The sequence below is a fragment of the Miniopterus schreibersii genome (genome assembly GCF_964146895.1).
Source record: "Miniopterus schreibersii genome assembly, chromosome: 3".
Classification (NCBI taxonomy): Eukaryota; Metazoa; Chordata; class Mammalia; order Chiroptera; family Miniopteridae; genus Miniopterus; species Miniopterus schreibersii.
The window spans coordinates 90194065-90213108 of record NC_138103.1 but is presented as its reverse complement, the minus strand read 5'-3'; positions in this window follow the sequence as shown (position 1 = coordinate 90213108).

The following is a 19044-nucleotide window of genomic DNA, read 5'->3' as shown; positions in this document are numbered from 1 at the left end:
TGGAAATAAGCAAATAATAATCATGACTGGATATTTATAAAATATAATTAAAACTAAAGAAAATGAACAAAGAAAAAATTTTATTATTTGAAAAGTTTAATAAAACCGATAATCCTCTGGCAAGACTGGTGAATTTTATCATATTTATGAAATAATTAATATTAATCTCATAGAAACTCATCTGGAAGAAGGAGAAAGGAATGTCCCCAATGTTTTTTAAGGTCTCCATGACCCTAGTACTCAGTATTTATATTCATATTTATAATTGTATTAGTATTTATATTTGTATTAATATTTATAAAATAGTTATATTTAGATAAAATTGTTATCTTTAGGAAAAAATAGGGAAATTAAAAGTAAGTGTCCCTTATAAAAATAGAAAAATCCTTAACAAAATATTAACAAATCAAAGCCAGCAATATATCAAATGGATAATATATCATGACCAACTGCATTCTGGCCAACAGGTGCAAGGTCAGTTGACTGAAAATAATGGAAATACCCACATTAACAAAATTGGGAGGGGGCGCTGGATGAAAAAAGTGAAGGGTTAAGCAAAATACAGAAGAAAAAAAGAAAAAACCTCATAGACAAAAACTGTATGGTAATTACAAGAGGGAAACGGGGCGGGGGGGACCGAGGTAGGGAGAGAAAGGGGGGGTAAATGGGGATAAATGGTGGTGCATTTGGGGTGGTGAACCCACTATACAATATGCAGATGATGTATTATAGAAGCCTATATAATTTTATTAACTAATTTCAACCCAATAAATTCAATTAAAAATAAAACTGACTATATATATATTTAACTCCAGATTAACACAATATTTACAAAACAAGCATTTGACAAAAATGAACAATATTCTTGATAAAAGGCTGAGAAACTAGGAAAAAATCCCTCAATTTTGAAAAGGTTTCTATATGACACCAACAATTAGTGTTGTACTTATTGGTCAAATACTAAACTTTTTAGCACCTAGGTAAGGAACTAAGCATGGCTATCCACTACCATGGGTTCTATTCAGTGCTATACTAGAAGTCCAAAAGCATTTCCATAAGGCAAAAAAGAAGAAATCAGTAAGAACATTTAGAAAGATATATGACTTCCAGCTTGATAGATGGTATGATTGGTTGCAAAGAAAGTCCTTTGGAATCTGCAAAAACTAAAAGAATAAGTGAATTTAGCAAACTTGCCGGATAAAAGGCCAATATACAAAAACAATAACATTTTAGATACTGGAAGCAAAACTTAGAAATTATTTCCAGATAGAAATAATTTTAAAAATAAATTTTAAATCTAAAAATATAAAATATTTATCAATATATTAAATAAAAAACATGCAAAAACATTACTAAGACATTAAATTATTGACAAGAGATATTTAAGAGGATGAATAAATGGACAGATGGACTAGGTTAATGCATTAGACAATGCAATGTTGTTTAAATGTCAATTCTAAACAAATTTATCAATCAATTAGATTTCATGCATTCCCAATAAAAATCCAAAATTATTTTTTATATAAATAGACAAGTTGGTCATAATATTTATATAAAAAATTAAAGGACCTACAATAGGTGAATCATTTTGAAATGATAACTAAACTTGGTGCTAAGAATTACTATAAAGCTACACTAACCACTAGAGTGTGGTATGTGTAAAGAAAATCAAATAGATCAGTGAAGCAGAAAAGAAAATCTAGAGATAATCCAACATTTATTTTAAACAAAGATGACAAGACAGTTCAGTAATATTTGGATGATAGAGAAAATAAATAAATCTCAAACCCTACCATACTGCAGGCTCTAAAATTAAAGATGGATTACATGCCTAAATCTAAACACTAAAACTATGAAACTTCTAGAAGAACACATTAAAGAATGGTAAAAATGATTTTTAATGAGAATACTTGAATCATTAACTATAAAGAAAATTTTCAAAATTGACTTTATTAATATTAAAATGTCTGATCATCAAAAGACAGCACTAATAAAACGAAGTACCAGTCATGGAGTGAAGGAAATTACTCACAACATATACATCTGAGCAAGGTCTATTACATAAAATTTATAATGAACTCTCAGAAATCTGTAATTAAAAATAAAATTTAAATATCCCAAGTAAGCCAAAATAACTGACACTTCATGAAAGAGATAAAATAATTTCAATAAGAAAATTAAAAGAAATGCAACATAACTAATCATGAAGGAAACACAAGCATAGTGAGATGTCACTACACACTACGATGGTAAAATAAAAGACACTGGCAAGAGAAGTCTGAAATTCTTGAGGACAAACGAAGCTTCCTATCTTTCTAGGAGTATAAATGGTTGAAACACTGTAGAAGAGTCAGGCAGTATATTTTTTCTAAATAAAATTAACAGTGAACCTATTCTATGATGCAGTATTCCCATACCTTAGCATTTAGCTCATAATAAAAACAAATCAACAGTAAGACTTCTACAAAAATGACTGTGGTAGAGATATTCCTGCAACAAAAAATGGGAAACAACCAAATTGCCCAGCAAAAGAAAAATTGGAAAAGAAATTATGTACAACAGTTTTATTCAAAATAGAAAAAAAATTAAAATAAGCCAAATGTCTACAAATAGTTTTTACATTAAAAATATTACTTTTATATACAATGAAATACTGTCCAGCAATTAAATAAAATGCATTATAATGCATACAATTATGCTAAGTGAAGGGGTCAAGTACAAGAATACATACTGTAAGATTGCATTTCTTAGTTCTTCTATAATTGCATATCACAGTTTTTAGTTAACTTTTCTTCTATACAACATATTACTTTTTTATTTTTTTAGATAATAACTTTTATTATTTATTATTTTTTTAATCTTTATTGTTGAAAATATTACAGATGTCCCCTTTTTGCCCCCATTAATCCCCTCCACCCTGCATCCACCCCGCCCCCAGGCCTTCCCCATACCAATGCCTGTGTCCATGGGTTATGCATATAAACATATAAGTTCTTTGATTAATCTCTCCCCACCCACTCTCCCCTCCCCACCTTCCCTCTGAGATCCCTCAGTCTGTTCCATGCTTCTATGTCTCTGGATCTATTCTGTTCATCAGTTTATTTTGTTTATTATATTCCACATATGAGTGAGATCATATGGTACTTGTCTTTCTCTGACTGGCTTATTTCACTTATACAACGTATTGCTTAATATTAAAATCTAGGCTGGGAATTTGTCCTTTATTAATAAATATGCACTTACTATATATACATTTGGATTAACTATAGTTACTGTTATACTGAGACTTATTTCTTCCAAATAAGTTATTCTCATTCTCTCCTGTACATCTTTTCCCTTTCTCTCTTGCCTTTAATGGAAAAGACCAAATATTTTTTCTGCTTAAATTCTGTTGTGTACGTATAATATAAAATCCACTGAGATTATCTGATTATCCACTAAGAAAAATTATTTTTCTCCTGATTAATTCTCCACAGGGAGAGTATAAATTTTTTTACAAACCTTCTTGCAGTAAAATTAGATGTTGTCAGTGGTTTTAACATTTTTATTGTAAACATAAGTCACTGAATATACTCATATTAATCTTCATATTATTTTATAATTTGTGTAACATTCTGGCATAGAATTCATATAAAACTGTTCTTAAATAAAATTTGATTAAAGGTAAATGCACTTAGATTTATTCCCTAGAAGGATCAGTAAGTAATTTTAAAATATAAACTTTTAGAATCAAATGTTAATAGGAAGAAATCACATTAAGTATTTCCAGAGAATATTATCCTACATTGATAAAATAAATGGCTATTTGCAGGAATTAAGGATGATTTTTAAAATTATTTTTCAATTACAGTTTAATATAACATTATTTGGTATTAATTTCAGGTGTATAGCATAGTGGTTGATAATCATATACTTTACAAAGCATTCCCCCTGCTATTTCAGGCACCCACCTGCACCATACATAAGTATTACAATATTATTGACTGTATTCCCTATGCTGTATTTTACATCTTCGTGACTATTTTGTAACACCAATTTATATTTCCTAATCCCTTCACCTTTTTCATTCAGTACCTGAATCCACCTCCCCTCTGGCAACCACCAGTCTTTCTCTGTATTTATTTTGGTTACTTATTTAAGGATAACTATTATGTTCAGCACTGTAATAGTTTTCTTTTGGAAATAGTTTGCTCAAACTATTGAAAAATGTAAAGTGTTGCCTAAGCCTGAGATAGGTTTTTTAATCTTATAGATGTCATTGCATAACTAATATTGGAAATCATTTTAACTTTATACAAGGACAGCGAAAGACTAAGTAAACAAACTGTTAATTATGTTTTACCCTGGAAATTTGTGGCTCTACGTCTATGCCTAGACCTTCTGTTAAAAATAAAAGTTTCTATGCAGGTCATCCAATGATAATAGAAGTACTTGTCAATACCATATAGAAATTAATTCACTTAAAAAAATCAGTGCTTAAATAAGAATTATACTAATAACTGGCAGTGATTTGTTTGGTAAAGCAAATTAATTATCTTCCTGAATATAAAAAAAGTTACATCATATGTATTATAGCCTGAGAATTCCTCAACTGTTTGTTGGCATATAGATGATAAATATACTTGTCTTAGTGGGTTGTGACATGGATGGGTAGGGACAGAGCCTTTAGATTTAACTTACGAATAACAAAGTGTTCTTTACTTTCTCTTTGAAATGTTTGGAGATCTTCAGTTTGGGGAAGTGAGAAGTAATGATTCCGTCACAGCTTCCACGTGCTGTTTTCTCAGAAATCCCTACGTCAGTAACCTTGCATCCACATAAGCACTATTTTGACCTAAAAAAAAGGTTCTGTCTTATTTTCTTTTTACATTTGCTTTATAGAGATGAGCAAATGTTAACTGTATCTGCTATTCCACTCATTCGCACCTGGATTTTAAAATTCATAAATCTCCCTCTCAGTTGGTGATTCACTTTTGGTTTTGTTTTTCGGTAGGTTAGTGGAAATGTTGCTTAGACATTTTTGTTATCTTCAAGTTATATCTTTATCATTATAAATAAATAAGAAAAGGCAAACATAGTTAAGTTTGTTATTAACATTGCTTTTGAATGCAGACAAAATTAAGTGATACACTTACTCCATTGTGTTTTAGTTCTTACAATTCTCAAAAGGGAATTGATTACCTAAGTTTAAATTTCCACTTCTTATATTCTTGTTCTTGATTCTCTCTTTTTTTTTCTTCTTTTTTTTTTTTCTTTTGCACTGAAGGGATGCAAAGCATGAAATTAATTATTTTCAAATTTAATTTATTCTCATTTCGCTTTCTCCAAACTTAATCCTATTGAATCAATATTTTTCTTTGAGGCCTTGAGTGCTCTGACAATTTATTGCTTGTGAATATTCCCTTTAGACTTTAACTTAGGCATATGCAGACTGAATGTTAGAATCTCACAGAATGGTTTTAGGTGGTGCCTAGAGTTTATTAACATTAACTACTTTACAATTGACTCAATAGTTTTAATTTGTTTACTCATTTGACCCTAAAGCTGGTTGTTTTCTTACTCATTTGTTTAATTTCCTAGGTCTTTATTTCTTCGTTGTGCCTCTTCATTTGTTCGTCATTGGCCTTTTCATGATTTAGCAACTCACAACGTTCATAAAAAAAAGTACAGTTGTTCACAGAACATCTGATGTTGGAGAGATTCATTATGTTGGCATTTTATAGTCTTTCCAATTATACTTTCTTCACTGGTTGTCCTCAAGTATCCTATTTATCTTTGTAAGTACTTTTTTTTAACTTTACAGAAGCTTTTTGTCAGTAATCCCTTTTTAGGCTTTATTAAATTCAGGCATGTACAATACTTCCCATTTCAAAGTGTGTAATAATTTTTTCTCTCATTGCTTATGCCATTTAGCAGAACTGAGAAAGGAAATGGCTTTGTTTGATATCTCATTACAAATAAGCTTCAGTATGTTAGTTTAAAAAGTATCTATCTTAGTCTAGGTATTTCTTTAATGAGTTAAAGTTTTAAAATACCAGACATTTATTCTGTTACTTTCTTCCTCACTCATGTGATTACTTCCATAAAGACGGGGGTAATATTTATGTAACATGTTAAAGTAGACTGATGCTTGTTAGGGTCATCGGGGGTTCAATAAGACTACTCTCTTCCCTGTGCAGAAAATAGAACAAAGGAGTCACAAATTAAGTAAATGCTTCACATTAATAACTAATAATTGCCAGATTGATGTCCACTGCATATATTTGGGCAAGTGAATTTCATAATATGCGCCTCCAGGATCAGGCACTCTTGTGCCCCCAGTGAAAATTTTTGGTGAAAGCACAATGGGAAAATGCTTTCACTCAAATAAAAATCGTTCTGAATGCTTTCTCTCTGTATGAAAAGGAATGGAGAGGTGACCTGCGTTTACCCAGGTATATACAAGAATGTGTCAGTCACTGACTCATCACTTCTCTATGTTAGGAGTGAATACATTGAGAGGGCAGGTATTTAGAAAACAACATTCCTCCTCATGGAAGCCAAGAGAAGATAAAAAGGTGTTCTTCAATAATTTCCATCAACTTTTCATTTCCCTAGACCACTAGCCTTTGGGATTAAGCCTGTGGTTGGGCAGACAAATGCTCACCTGCTTAGGGGGGAGATGGTGAGTAGGAAGACAGCTCTGGATCGCTATTTGTGAGAACATCTCCCCTGTACTAAGACTTGGCACTTCTATGCGCCTTCCTGGGACAAGTTGAGATAACCTGGATTTTTACCCCTGAAACTGAAATGTGAGAACAGTACAGTGATCACATTAACTCCAAAGCCACTGTTTTGCCAAGGCTGAAAATTCACTTACTAATCTATTTCTCTTCCCAAATTGTGTCCAGCTACATTTTCCATGAAGCCTCAAGATTCTTCACCAATGGAAATATTAGGGTAGTCCAAGGCCCAGACTGAGTGATAAAAATAATAAATAGATACACCTTTTTTGAATATATATCCTGCCCTAATATTACATACCCCGGTGAAATAAATTCTAAATGCTAAATTCTCTTTAAAGTTAAATCACAAAACAAAGGAAAAAAGTTCAAAAATCCATTTCTCTTGCCTAATGGTGAGATTACCATTCCAAAGAAATGAACATCCACAATCTGTCTTCCCTACCTTTGTATTTTGCTCCATCGAAGGTCCAGGTGTTCTCAACGCCAAGGCAGGATCTGGCTTCTTCAGCTTCCAGACACAGGGCTCACTCTCACAGAAATACGCACATTCCCTTCAGGGCCTTAGGAAGTGTTTTATTTCAAGGTCTGCCTTTAATATACTTCTCTTTCAAAGTATTCAAAGAATTAGTAGGTCACACAGAGCATTACTACCCTGGCCTTATACCCTCTACATCTAATAATCCACAGGCACACAGGACCCAATCCACTTATCGCAGATACAATTATGTTGCCAGGAGCTAGTGCTTAAAATTGCCTATGGCTTTCGAATGAAATCACCTAAACATGGGAGGTTGAGGGGAAAATGAGGAAATCTTGGTTTTGACTCATCAAATTAACAGTCAGGGTGTACACAGTCCTGAATTCACATTCTGTGGATTTTAAATTCAGTTGAGAGGAAAACTAGCACAAAATTTATATTCATATAATACATGTACACTACCTCTAGGGATTGTTCCATTATGCTTAATCTTGTAATTTCCATTTCCCTTTGAGCCCTATTTCTGACATAACAGGACTGGATTGATTGTGAATTTTATGACGTGACATAGCATCGCTCCTATTTTTTGAGCTGGTTTTTTAAGTCCTGCCTGGCAGTGGCATTTCACAGGACTAAGAAACCTGCCTCTTGGAAAAGGTTTCTTTGTCATTTATACCTAAGCATTCAGCAGTCACCTGTAGATCATACCCTGAGCGATGGTGTTTCAGCACATGCAGATGCTACCATCAAACTCAAGGACAGGTAGTGCCTGCATTTTCCTGCATGGAGGGTCCCTAAATAGAGGACACAACCCAGACTGGTGATCTAAATTTCTTAGCTAGCCTAGCACTAGCAATTACAGCTGAAATCTCAGCAGCTCACCCAGTCACATTAGAACTCTGCTGACTGCCATTGAGAAGCAGTTCACATTCATCTTCCCCTGGACTCCACTCCCAAAGCACATAAGGCCCTCTGCCCTTTAGAATCAAGTGTTTGCCTCTGACATGCATACTTGAAAGAAGTTGTGTGTTTTTGCTAAGGTGCAAGAGTCTATATTCAAAGGCTGGCACACCTACTAAAAGCTCTCCAGACCCATGACTTTGCTTCCCCATGTCTACTATGCCCCAGAAATAGGTTCTGCCACCAGTATGGACCTTGGGATCAAATTCATTAAGTTAGCTTGATGACTATAGTCTTATTTTCTTGCTTCCATCTGGTGAGGTCACTTGTATTCCTTGTGACTTTGATTATGTGCTCTCCTGTGGTCCTTGCTGAAATGCAAGTTGCATATGTTTCAGCTCAGGTACCTGACCTCTGCAGAAAGAGTCTTTTGTCTGTAGAATGAGCTGCCATAAGTTACAATCCTTCTCTAAAGCCAGTGTAGCTGTGACCAGCTTAAAGCTTCATGCACAGTCCACAGACACTAAAAATTAAACAAAAGCTGCCCGGCCGGCATGGCTCAGTGGTTGAGCATCAACCTATGAACCAGGAGGTCAGGGTTTGATTCCTGGTCAAGGTACGTGCCCAGGGTATAGGATTGATTCCCATTAGGGCACATGCCGGAGGCAGCTGATCAATGACTCTCTCATCATTGAAGTTTCTATCTCTCCCTTTCCCTTCCTCTCTCTGAAATTTAAAAAAAAACCCATATTAAAAAACAAAACAAAACACCTAAACCAAAATTAATCAAATTGTACACTTAAATAGGTGGCTTTTATTGTATGTAAATAGAACTTTTTAATTTTAAAAAGTGATGTAGCAACACAAATCTATAGGGACAGAATATTCTGAAGCTATCTAAGGGTGGCATGCACATTTTAAAGAATTCATGGAACTCTAAACTAAAAAAATGACAAAATCTACTGAATGTAAATTATATATCAATAAACCTGAATTTTAAAAAATAGGAAACCCTTAAAAAGTTCTACTAACTACAAGATTTAAAAAATGCCCAAAACATAACATGAACTAAAATCTAAGCTCTGTAACATACAAGTTGAAACAACAAAAATCTCTCCATGGGTAATTTTTGGCCTCCAAAATTTTACTCTTGTGTTTTATTAATTTTCCCAGCATGTATACAAAAAGTCTGGAGTAACAGAGAGGGTGTGAATGAACAAGGCCCCCGGTTACTGTTCAAGGTTTGAACACTTCAAGGAATGATCAAGGAGTGGCTGACAAGTGTCTTTATTAATAAGAACAAACAGTATGGTCCACTTTGGAGGGCATGGCTTTGAATGGACCAACAAGTAAGCTTCACTCCTAATACTAAAATCCATGATAAGGTAGACTTTTTTCCTAATAGATTTGGTTTAAAATCTTGGGGAGAACCTGTACTTTAATTTTTTGTCTTTCATCTGTCCTCCTCCTCTATTCAAGCATGTGGAAAACAGTTATACTTCTGTTCATTTTCTTTGTTAAACATCAGTGCAGTTGTCTTTTAAGTAGGGCAGTTCCTTTTGCCAACTTTCTAATATCCCCCAAGCTCCTTTCAGAATGTCCAAGCTCTCTGCAGTTTTGTTTTTTATTATATTAGGCTCAAAGGTGTGCTTACGCCTGCTCACTTTGAGAATTGCTGCCCCTTTGTTCCCCGTGCAGCATCCCAGCTCTCTGTCCTCTGAACTGCTCTTATTGTACACGTGCCTGGGAGTTGTACCCTGCCTGTAGGAATGTGATGAAACGTATACATCAGCTGTCTCAAACACCAAGCCAAGCTTTCAGTATCCCTTTACCCTTCCCCTCAACACACTGTTTCTGCTTTAGAATGCATAGCAGGAAAAAATTCCAGCTGAAATGCTTTTTAACACATTCATACAGCTTATCATGTGCTTATCTCCACGTGACACTGCATACAATTTACACCTCTATATATTTTATTTCTACTCTTTATTCTCTCAGTCTGAGTACTCTGTATCAGTTAGGGTTCAATTAGAGCACAACTGCTAGGAGATAGGCCCAGACAGATTTGGACTTGTTACTGGACTTAACCTTCACAAACATAGGGCTATTTCAGCTGGCAGGCAGTCTCTGTAAAGCTTTGCCTCTGAAACTGCACCATGAAATTGACCAAAGTGGCCTTAAATTTCCCTTAACTAAATTTTAGATAAACTTCTTTAATCTCTAGGCCCCTGGTCTTCCTTCCTTCTTTTCTTTTTTGAACTTTCACGTTAGTAACCCTAAATCCTTTTATCTGTCCTTTGAAATGTAAATCTTTTTAAAAACCACTTGCCAAGTTTATAACCCAGTAATCTTTTTCTCAAGCTTCTTGGAACCCTGTCTTTGGCACGTAAGCGTCAAGATACAGCCTACCATCTTTTCCTTACTCCAGAGGTTGCCTTCCATAAAGTCTTACTTGCCTATTTAATTTTGTTCAGTGTAATTTTTGCTTTGACAAAGTGCACAGGGCAGGCTGACAGGAAGGGAAGGTGGATGTTAAGTGGGGGATAGTCAATGAGGCTGGAACCTACAACTCGGCATCAACCCCGCAAAGAGGAGACTTGCCTCTACCTTGGCGGTATGGGAGTCCCATACAAACAGGATCCTTCATGGAGACCTGAAAAAAACACACCCATCTGAGTGGTGGAGAAGCCGAAGGAAGGGTCAAGGGAAGTTTGGAGAAGTCACAGGCCCAGCCGGCATATCACACCAGTGATTTGCGTGAGCATATCAGTGGCAACGACGTGACCTGTAACTGGCCGCTCCTTCTCTTTCACCCCCCAAATCTCAATAAACTCTCTTGTGGTCTTGGCTAACCAAAAAATTCAGGGTAGGAATTCTGGGGTATATAGTTTTCCAGCTGACACACTGCAGATCTCACCTTTGCTCTCTAGCAGGAATAAAAATAATCATCCTGCAAGGCTCGTTCAATATGGAACAACTTTGATGATACCTATTCTCCCTGGGCCCTAGGGTCATTCTTTTTCATCACTGTACAAGATCACTTAATTAGAATGTACTTGATTATATATATATATTTGTCCTTTTTTAATCCTTTCTCCACATATTCAACACATTGTGTATCAAAATATATTAAGAATAACTTTATTCACAAATGTATGTGCGAAATGTATATAGAATTGGCTCACTTAATCATGCATAGAATTGTGCACAGAATTGTGCTTAGGAGTGTGGAGAACCTTAGTCAAACATTTTGAATTATGTAAATGGAAAGAGTATAAATATAAATATATAAATGAATGAATAGCACAATCACTACTACTTATTTCTATCTTTAATAATTGTCTCAGATTTATTTTTTCAGAACAGGAATTATTCAAACCAAAAACAAACATGCTTGTTCAGGACACCTCCCAAATTCTACAAGTCTATGTAATATTAATCACAATTTTTTTAAAAAATATACTTTTATTGATTTCAGAGAGAGAGGAAGGGAGGGGGAGAGAGAGAGAAACATCAATGATGAGAGAGTCATTGATCGGCTGCCTCCTGACGGGATCGAGCTCACAGCCCTGGCATGTGTCCTGACCGGGAATCGAACCCCAATCTCCTGAATCCTAGGTTGATGCTCTACTGCTGAGCCACGCCCAGCTGGGCTAATCACAATTTTTTAACCTGCATTTATTTTTTCTACATTCATTTCCAGCTCTGAACTTTTGCCTTTCATTTAACAGAAATGAAACCTTTAGAGTCACTCTCCAGCCAGTTATTATCTGGTCTCCCTCCTTAACTTTACTACAGCACTTGTTGCAATTGTGGATAATAATGTTGTTTTTTACGTTTTTCCCTGATTGTTCACTTTAGGTTCAATTAGGCTTCTCTTCCCCCAATTGACGATAATGACTACACTGAATTCGATTATCTTTAGAAATATTTTGTATTCAAGCAACTGAAAACCTGGTTAAGAATAACAAAAAAGCAGACTATTTTCCCACAAAGATTGTAATCTATATGTAGCAGGCATCAAGGAGGACCAGGCTCCTTCTACATTGCTAGACCTTTATGTTTTGTCCTCAAATTTGTAGTACTGCTGGTACTTTATCAAAATCCTGTTTATATTTATGGAACGTGAGACAAACCAAGAGCCAAAGAAACCACACAGGCCAATCAGTCTAAACAGCTTTCCTAGAAATTTAGTTCTGTTAGTTTTCTGCTCTATGTGTATGCTTTGATATTATAATCTTAGGTAACTGTTTTCTTATTGGATTGTTGTTTCTATACTCATACTATTTGGAAGCCATCTTTAAACCAGCAAATGGTATTTTCACTGCAGTTCTATTTTGTATCCACATTATCTTTGCATTTGAATATCTGGAAATATACTTATTTTATGATTTACTCTTGATAGCTTGATTGAAATGAGATTCCAGGAAAATAATTTTTTACCTCCACGAAGATATTATTCCATTACCTACTGACATCATTTGTTTATGATGATGTCTCTGCTGTCAGGATAGTATTCACATATTTTTAAGTTGTCTGTCATGTATCTCTGGCAAATCTTAAGATTTCTTATATCTGACATTCTGCAATTTGACTTCAAATTTTCTAAGTGTGCGGTGTGGTGAGATTGCACTGTCAACCTATGGAAGCTAAAATTATATTTCCCAGAGCTTGCTTCCCTTTGTTGTCCAAGGTCAGGATTGGTTACAAGATAAAAATCAATCCAATTTGGAAGGCAGTAAAGAAACAGCTCTTTTTGTTTTATGACAGTTAGGGCAGAGCACCAGTCCCTGTGTACTTGTGGATCTACCAGCTCACCTTTTTGGGTTGGGCAGCACCCAGGGCTCAGTGGTTCCACCTTCTACACAATCTCTCTGTTGGCTTGGGTCAAATACATGTGAATGTGCAATTCCATAGTGAAGGGTACTAGCTTGCTCTTCAAGTCACCCGCATAATTATGATTGGAGGTGGTGTGAGTCAGATATGGAATCCAATTTATCCTCATAAGTTATAAAATGTCCAGTTTTTATTGCTACTTCCTAAGCGCAGTCCAACTCCTATTTTTTTTGACCCCTGTATGGACTAACCAATAGCATTAGCCCACATCATTATACAAAAGCTAAGATTGCATAGACTTTTTAACCAACTTCCACATGGTGTATATTCTAAAACCTCCAATAAATCTCTTCATCTGTATCACTTACCATGGTTCTCCTTGTCTGAATAAGCTCTGATAGACTTATTTCTTAGTCTTTCATTCATTTATTTAATCATGCCACTTAGCACTTGATGTACTTTTTGGTTGTGATGTTTCAAGTATTTATTCAGTTGTGGAATAAATGATTTTTTCCACACATATTCATTATTTTATTAAATATTTTTCCTTAAATATTCTATCTATTTATAGATTGTTCTCAGACTCCTATAGAGTAATCTTGCCGTTTTTCTCCCTGCTTGTTAATGTTTTTATATTTTTATTCCTGTTTCTTTGGACAATATTATGATATAATTTGTCAAAACTCTCTTTCAATAAATAATTTATCTGTCTACTATTCTCAATTTAAATTTTATTCCATATTTTGAGTTGATCTCTCTATACCTTTAATTATTTTAAATTGTTTAATTAGGTTGTTTCTTATTTTCTTTCTTATTTAAAAAATCTATTTTCACTCATTTCTGTTTTTTGTTCAGAATTCTCACATTTTCAATACTTACAGTATATCTTCTATGAGTTTGAAGATTTCCAGCAGACATTTAAAAATTATTTAGACTACTATAATGCTTTCCTTTTTACTAAAAATTAATATTTTATTTCTGCTTTTATGTTGTCAGTACTTCCTATTAGCATGCATTGTTTTCAATTGTACTGAGATATCTCACTGTCTTTCATCTTTACTGGAAATTTGTTTTGATTTCTTTATATTTTTTCTCTTGGATTTTGTGTTAAGTCTGACTGTCCAGTGCTTTCTTCTATCTAAGATGACCAACACAGAAGATGGTCTTATAATGGTGGTGCTGTATTCTTGTCCTAGCAAATTATCAAGATGTTTTATGTTTAATTCTTAGGCACTAAATAAGGTGGCAGTTCAGCACTTCGCAATGAGTGCTACATATTTCCGCTCACCTACTTAGTTATGAACCCTTGTCAAATCCATAGCTGCCGGCAATAGTCAGAGTTTTCTCCGTTTTGTTTTTTGAGTTGCAGTCTATGTTTTACGGTGCACATGGTATTTTTGTGATATCCAACCATATACCTGGTTCCACCCATTGACACACATACTAGTTAACCTTCAGGAGCTAAATATTTTACTGCCTTTGCATAGACAGCCTTTTCTAAGATTGTTTTGTTATTTATCCATGGATATATTCATTTTGGATTTTAATTTAGATAAGTCTATTTAAATGTTTTTGTTAATATTCCCCTTTTGTGCTGAGCTGGAGAGATTAAGCAATGAAGTTACAATGCCACCATGATTTAACTTAACTTTTCCAAGTAAGTTAAAAGCCTCACATATGCTCTCTACCAGAGTTAGAAAACTTTTTCCGTAAAAGGCCAGATATTAAATAATGTAAGCTTTGCAGGTCATATACAGCCTCTTTCATATATTCTTCCCCTCCCCAAAAAAGCTTTAAAATGTAAAAACTATTCTTACCTTACAGGATATAGAATGCATACAAAGTAAGAAGACAAGTTTATGCTATTACAAGGACAAATTTAGGGCTGTTAGGACTAAGATGGTGTGTTCACACAGTAAGCCAGTGTATATAATATAATTTTTAAGTGGAAAGAGCAGTTACATTATGCTTAATTCTAGTTTTTCTAATTAATATACCTTCATCTGCTTTTTTGCTTAATGATAATTTGTATGTAAGTCAATAATTTTTTTCAGAAAACGTTACAGACAAACTAGTCATCAAAGTAATGTGCAATTCCTAATATATATGGAAATCTGAGAGTTGAATAAGGCAACTATTTTAAATCAAATAAATAACCAAGGGTTCAGTAAATTCATGCTGAGAAAGAGTGAGTTTGAGGGGAATCCTCTGAAAATGGTAAGTATTCTTCAGTTAGTCAAAAACACTTCTAAAGAAAAAGGTGCCTTGGTCAGGGCCTATTCAGGAGTAAGAAACTTTAGAATAAGTATTTAAGGTTAAGGTTTATTTTGATGTTTCCCTCAAGTAGCATCAAAATCAACAGCATTTACCACTCTCTGAGTAGAAGAGTATCACTTGAAAGAAACATTAAGCTATATGATATGTAATTTGCAAACTACAAGACACAGATAAAAGCCTGCCTATCTGAATGATGTTACCTCTCAGAGTATGCAGTGTTCAGTAGACTGGAATGGGAAGGTAACAGGAAATAATTATCTTCCATTAAAGCAAAAATAATTTTAATTATTTTAATGAGCATATGTTCTGTACCTCCTGGAGAGCAGTTAAATAAGAAAATTAAGAAACTCTATTAGAGAAGATAGAAAATATTTTGAACAATTTACAAAAGTACGCATGCAGATATTACATAAGCATTAGAAAATATTTAGTCATGACATCAGTTTAAATATTTTAAATTTCCAAATATATCATGCAAATTTTTATCAAATTTAAAATAATTATCAATAATCACTAATTATTACAAGTGACTCTAGGCAGTTCCCTGAACACTTCTAAATCTGTTGTCAGAGTTTATATCAATTTATATATTTCTAGAAAGAAAATTTGGAAAATGCAAGAACCTTTAAAAGAACCTCAATTTTTAAAAACATGTAAATTCACTTCTAGGAATCTGTTCTTTGGATATAATCAGCAATACAAAATGTATACAATAATTTGTATCAAGACTAGCCATTAAAAAGTCACATATAATAGCTAACAGCAAATAAAAGCAAATAAAATCTTACTACTCTAAATAAAAGTTAGTGAGATTTAATAATCCTACATATTAAATAAACTTTATCTTGCAGAAATAAAATTCTGTCATCTTTTAAAGTCATAGGTGTAAAATCTACTACATGAATATTTCACGTTGACCTAACATCTAAAGAAATATCAATGTGTAGAGAAAGTTATGAGTTATGTATGTGTTAGTGTTTGTCTATAAAATATTGCATTTTTAGGTATGTCTCACAAAACTTTATAGAATTGTTTTTTAAAATGAACACTGTCATATTTAATTGCTTTTTAAAATATTAGTTAACGCATGCTATTGAAAGTTAGCTATAGATATTTATTGTAAAATAAACAATGGAAATATGCAAATTATAACCACAAAATACAATCTAGGAAACACAATAAATTAATACTAATAACACTTGACTTCTAAATCTGCCCTTATGGTGTATCTATGTATCATTTTGATTAATAGTAATTATTTTCAAGTAAATAAAGTATATTTTTTATCGGCCAAGATTATGTTCTCTCTAATAATTTATGGTCTTAGTTTTTATTTCACAAATACATTTTCTGTAAATGTAGCCCCTGTATGTACTTATACTATTTCATGTGTTGAAAATAATTAATTTCCACATACTATTCTTAATGTTCCATATAACTTTGAATAGATAAATCCAGGGGTGGGCAAATGTAGGTTGTAATACAAATAAATAATACAATAACTAATAAATCATAAAAGAATAAACTGTGTTTCACATACTTACAACTGTAAACTTACTTTTACCAACCCCTGCAAAACAAATATCCTTAAATATAGATTTATTTTTGTTAAAACATCACATCATAAATGCTGCTTTTTGACCTCTTGCTACTTACAGAACATTTATTGTAGTCGACATTGTGAACACATACAAATAAAATAAAACATTATTAATTCTTGATTAAAATATAATAAAAAATGGACAGGAAACTACAAGTAAATATATACATATGTAGCAAATAGACATTTAAAAAGTGATAGGTAGTACACAGTCCATAAGATCTTAATAAAGAGGTCAATTATGGGCTTATTCAAATATTATTTTATGTATGCATTCAATAATATTTTATTACTCATATTATATCCAAGGCATATTTGAAGATAGAAAAATAGAAATGGCAGATTTTGCTCCTAATAAATGTAAGATCTAGTAAGGGAAATAAAGCTGGTAAATATATAAATGTGATGCTTTTTGAAAGGCAAATTATATATATATACATATATACACACATATATAGATCACATATATAGATATACCTGTATGGATACACACATATATGTACACACACATATTAGATCTGGAAAAATACTTTTGTTAAAATTAATTAATTAAGTTATTTTTATTGTTCAAAATATTACAGATGTGCTTTTTTCTCCCCATTGACCCCTTCCACCCGCCACATACCCCTCCCCAGTCCCTCACTACACCATTGTGTGTCCTTGGGTTATGCATATATGCATATAAGTTCTTTGGTTAACCTCTCCACGCCCCACCTGCCCCCCTCTTTCCCTCTGAGATTTGTCAGTCTGATCCATGCTTCCATGTCACTGAATCTATGGATCGACCTGGAGAATATTATGCTAAGCAAAATAAGCCAGGTAGAGAAAGATAAACATCACATGATCTCACTTATATGTAGAATCTAAAGAACTTAATAAACTGATGACCAGAATGGAAAAATACTTTAATAAAAATTACGATGCTAGAAAATGTACTTTATGTGTGTATGTGTGATCAGGGTAGTCTGGTTGGAGAAGTTGTCATTTGAATTGTTTTTTGAGTGATGTATAAAATTTAAGCATGTAAGATTAGTAGAAAGAAGAGTGTGTAAGAGAAGGGGTGTGTGACCGTAAAGGGGAAAGAAGGCAAAGATGAATCAGCTGAATGTACTCGATAGGCAGTAGCGAATCAAGTAGGTTACTGTGTAAAAAAATGCCAGGATTGGTGCTGGGCATCAGGGGTATGAGTGTCAAACAGATCTGAGTTTGGCAACCAGTCACAAATCCATTCATAGTTAAGAAAAAGCATTTTAAAAAATAATGAGAACTGTCTTTTCTTACATATGCTAAAGACAATATAGGAGATTGTTAATCTAATTCTAATCACCAATACAAATACAATAAGGTAGAAAATGATGTGTTGTTTTTAACATATCGAAGAACCGATGATGCAAAGAAACCAAAATAAACTAAATTCTAGCAAGTGACAAATTCTTTGTAGGAGAAGAGAGACTGGAGATGTAGTAGAATGAGTTTATTCTCAGTAGAGTTGCAGAAGGGGGAGGAATCTGCCCTGTTCACTGGTATAGAGTAACTAGTCATACCTTTCATAAAATATAATGGTGGTATGTGGTCTGGCTGCAGATAGACTGGTGGAATAGCTTAAATTTCTGACCAGCCCCAGCTATAGAGTGAATATTCCTTTACTGTCCTACTCTTTCCCATAGTCTTTCATTGAGGACCTGGATCGTAGGCCAAAGAGTGAGAGCACATCAGGGGGCTTGGGAGAAATCTACCCAAGGCGCTTCAGGTTTTCAGCTACCCAAGACAGAAAAATGAAGAGCTGACAGGTGTCCTTGCGAAGCATTCCAGGCTTTCAGTTGTCTAAAGCGGGAGGTAGGGCAGAGAAGCTTAGAGAAATTCTCCGAGGTATTCTGGATAATCATGAAATGAGGAAAAAACCTGCAAAATCTAGGGTCAGTATATAGGGTGTTGAGACATTTCCTGATGCTCAGAGGCAGGGAAAAGAGAACTCCCCATCTCCCTAAAATATATCAGTGGGTGGCAACGAGAAGACCACATTATTACACATGTTTATTTTCAGTATAAATAAACAACTTGGACCTCCCATCTCCTGTTTTTCAGGCCCTTTTCTTCTCTTTATTCCCTTCCCTTCTGAAATAATTTGATTCTTAAGCCTGTAGGTAGGATTAACTCAAGTGTAGAGAAAGGCCACAGTGCCTGGAGCAATGTGTTTGAGGCCCAAGGTGGGCCAGTAGAATGCCCAC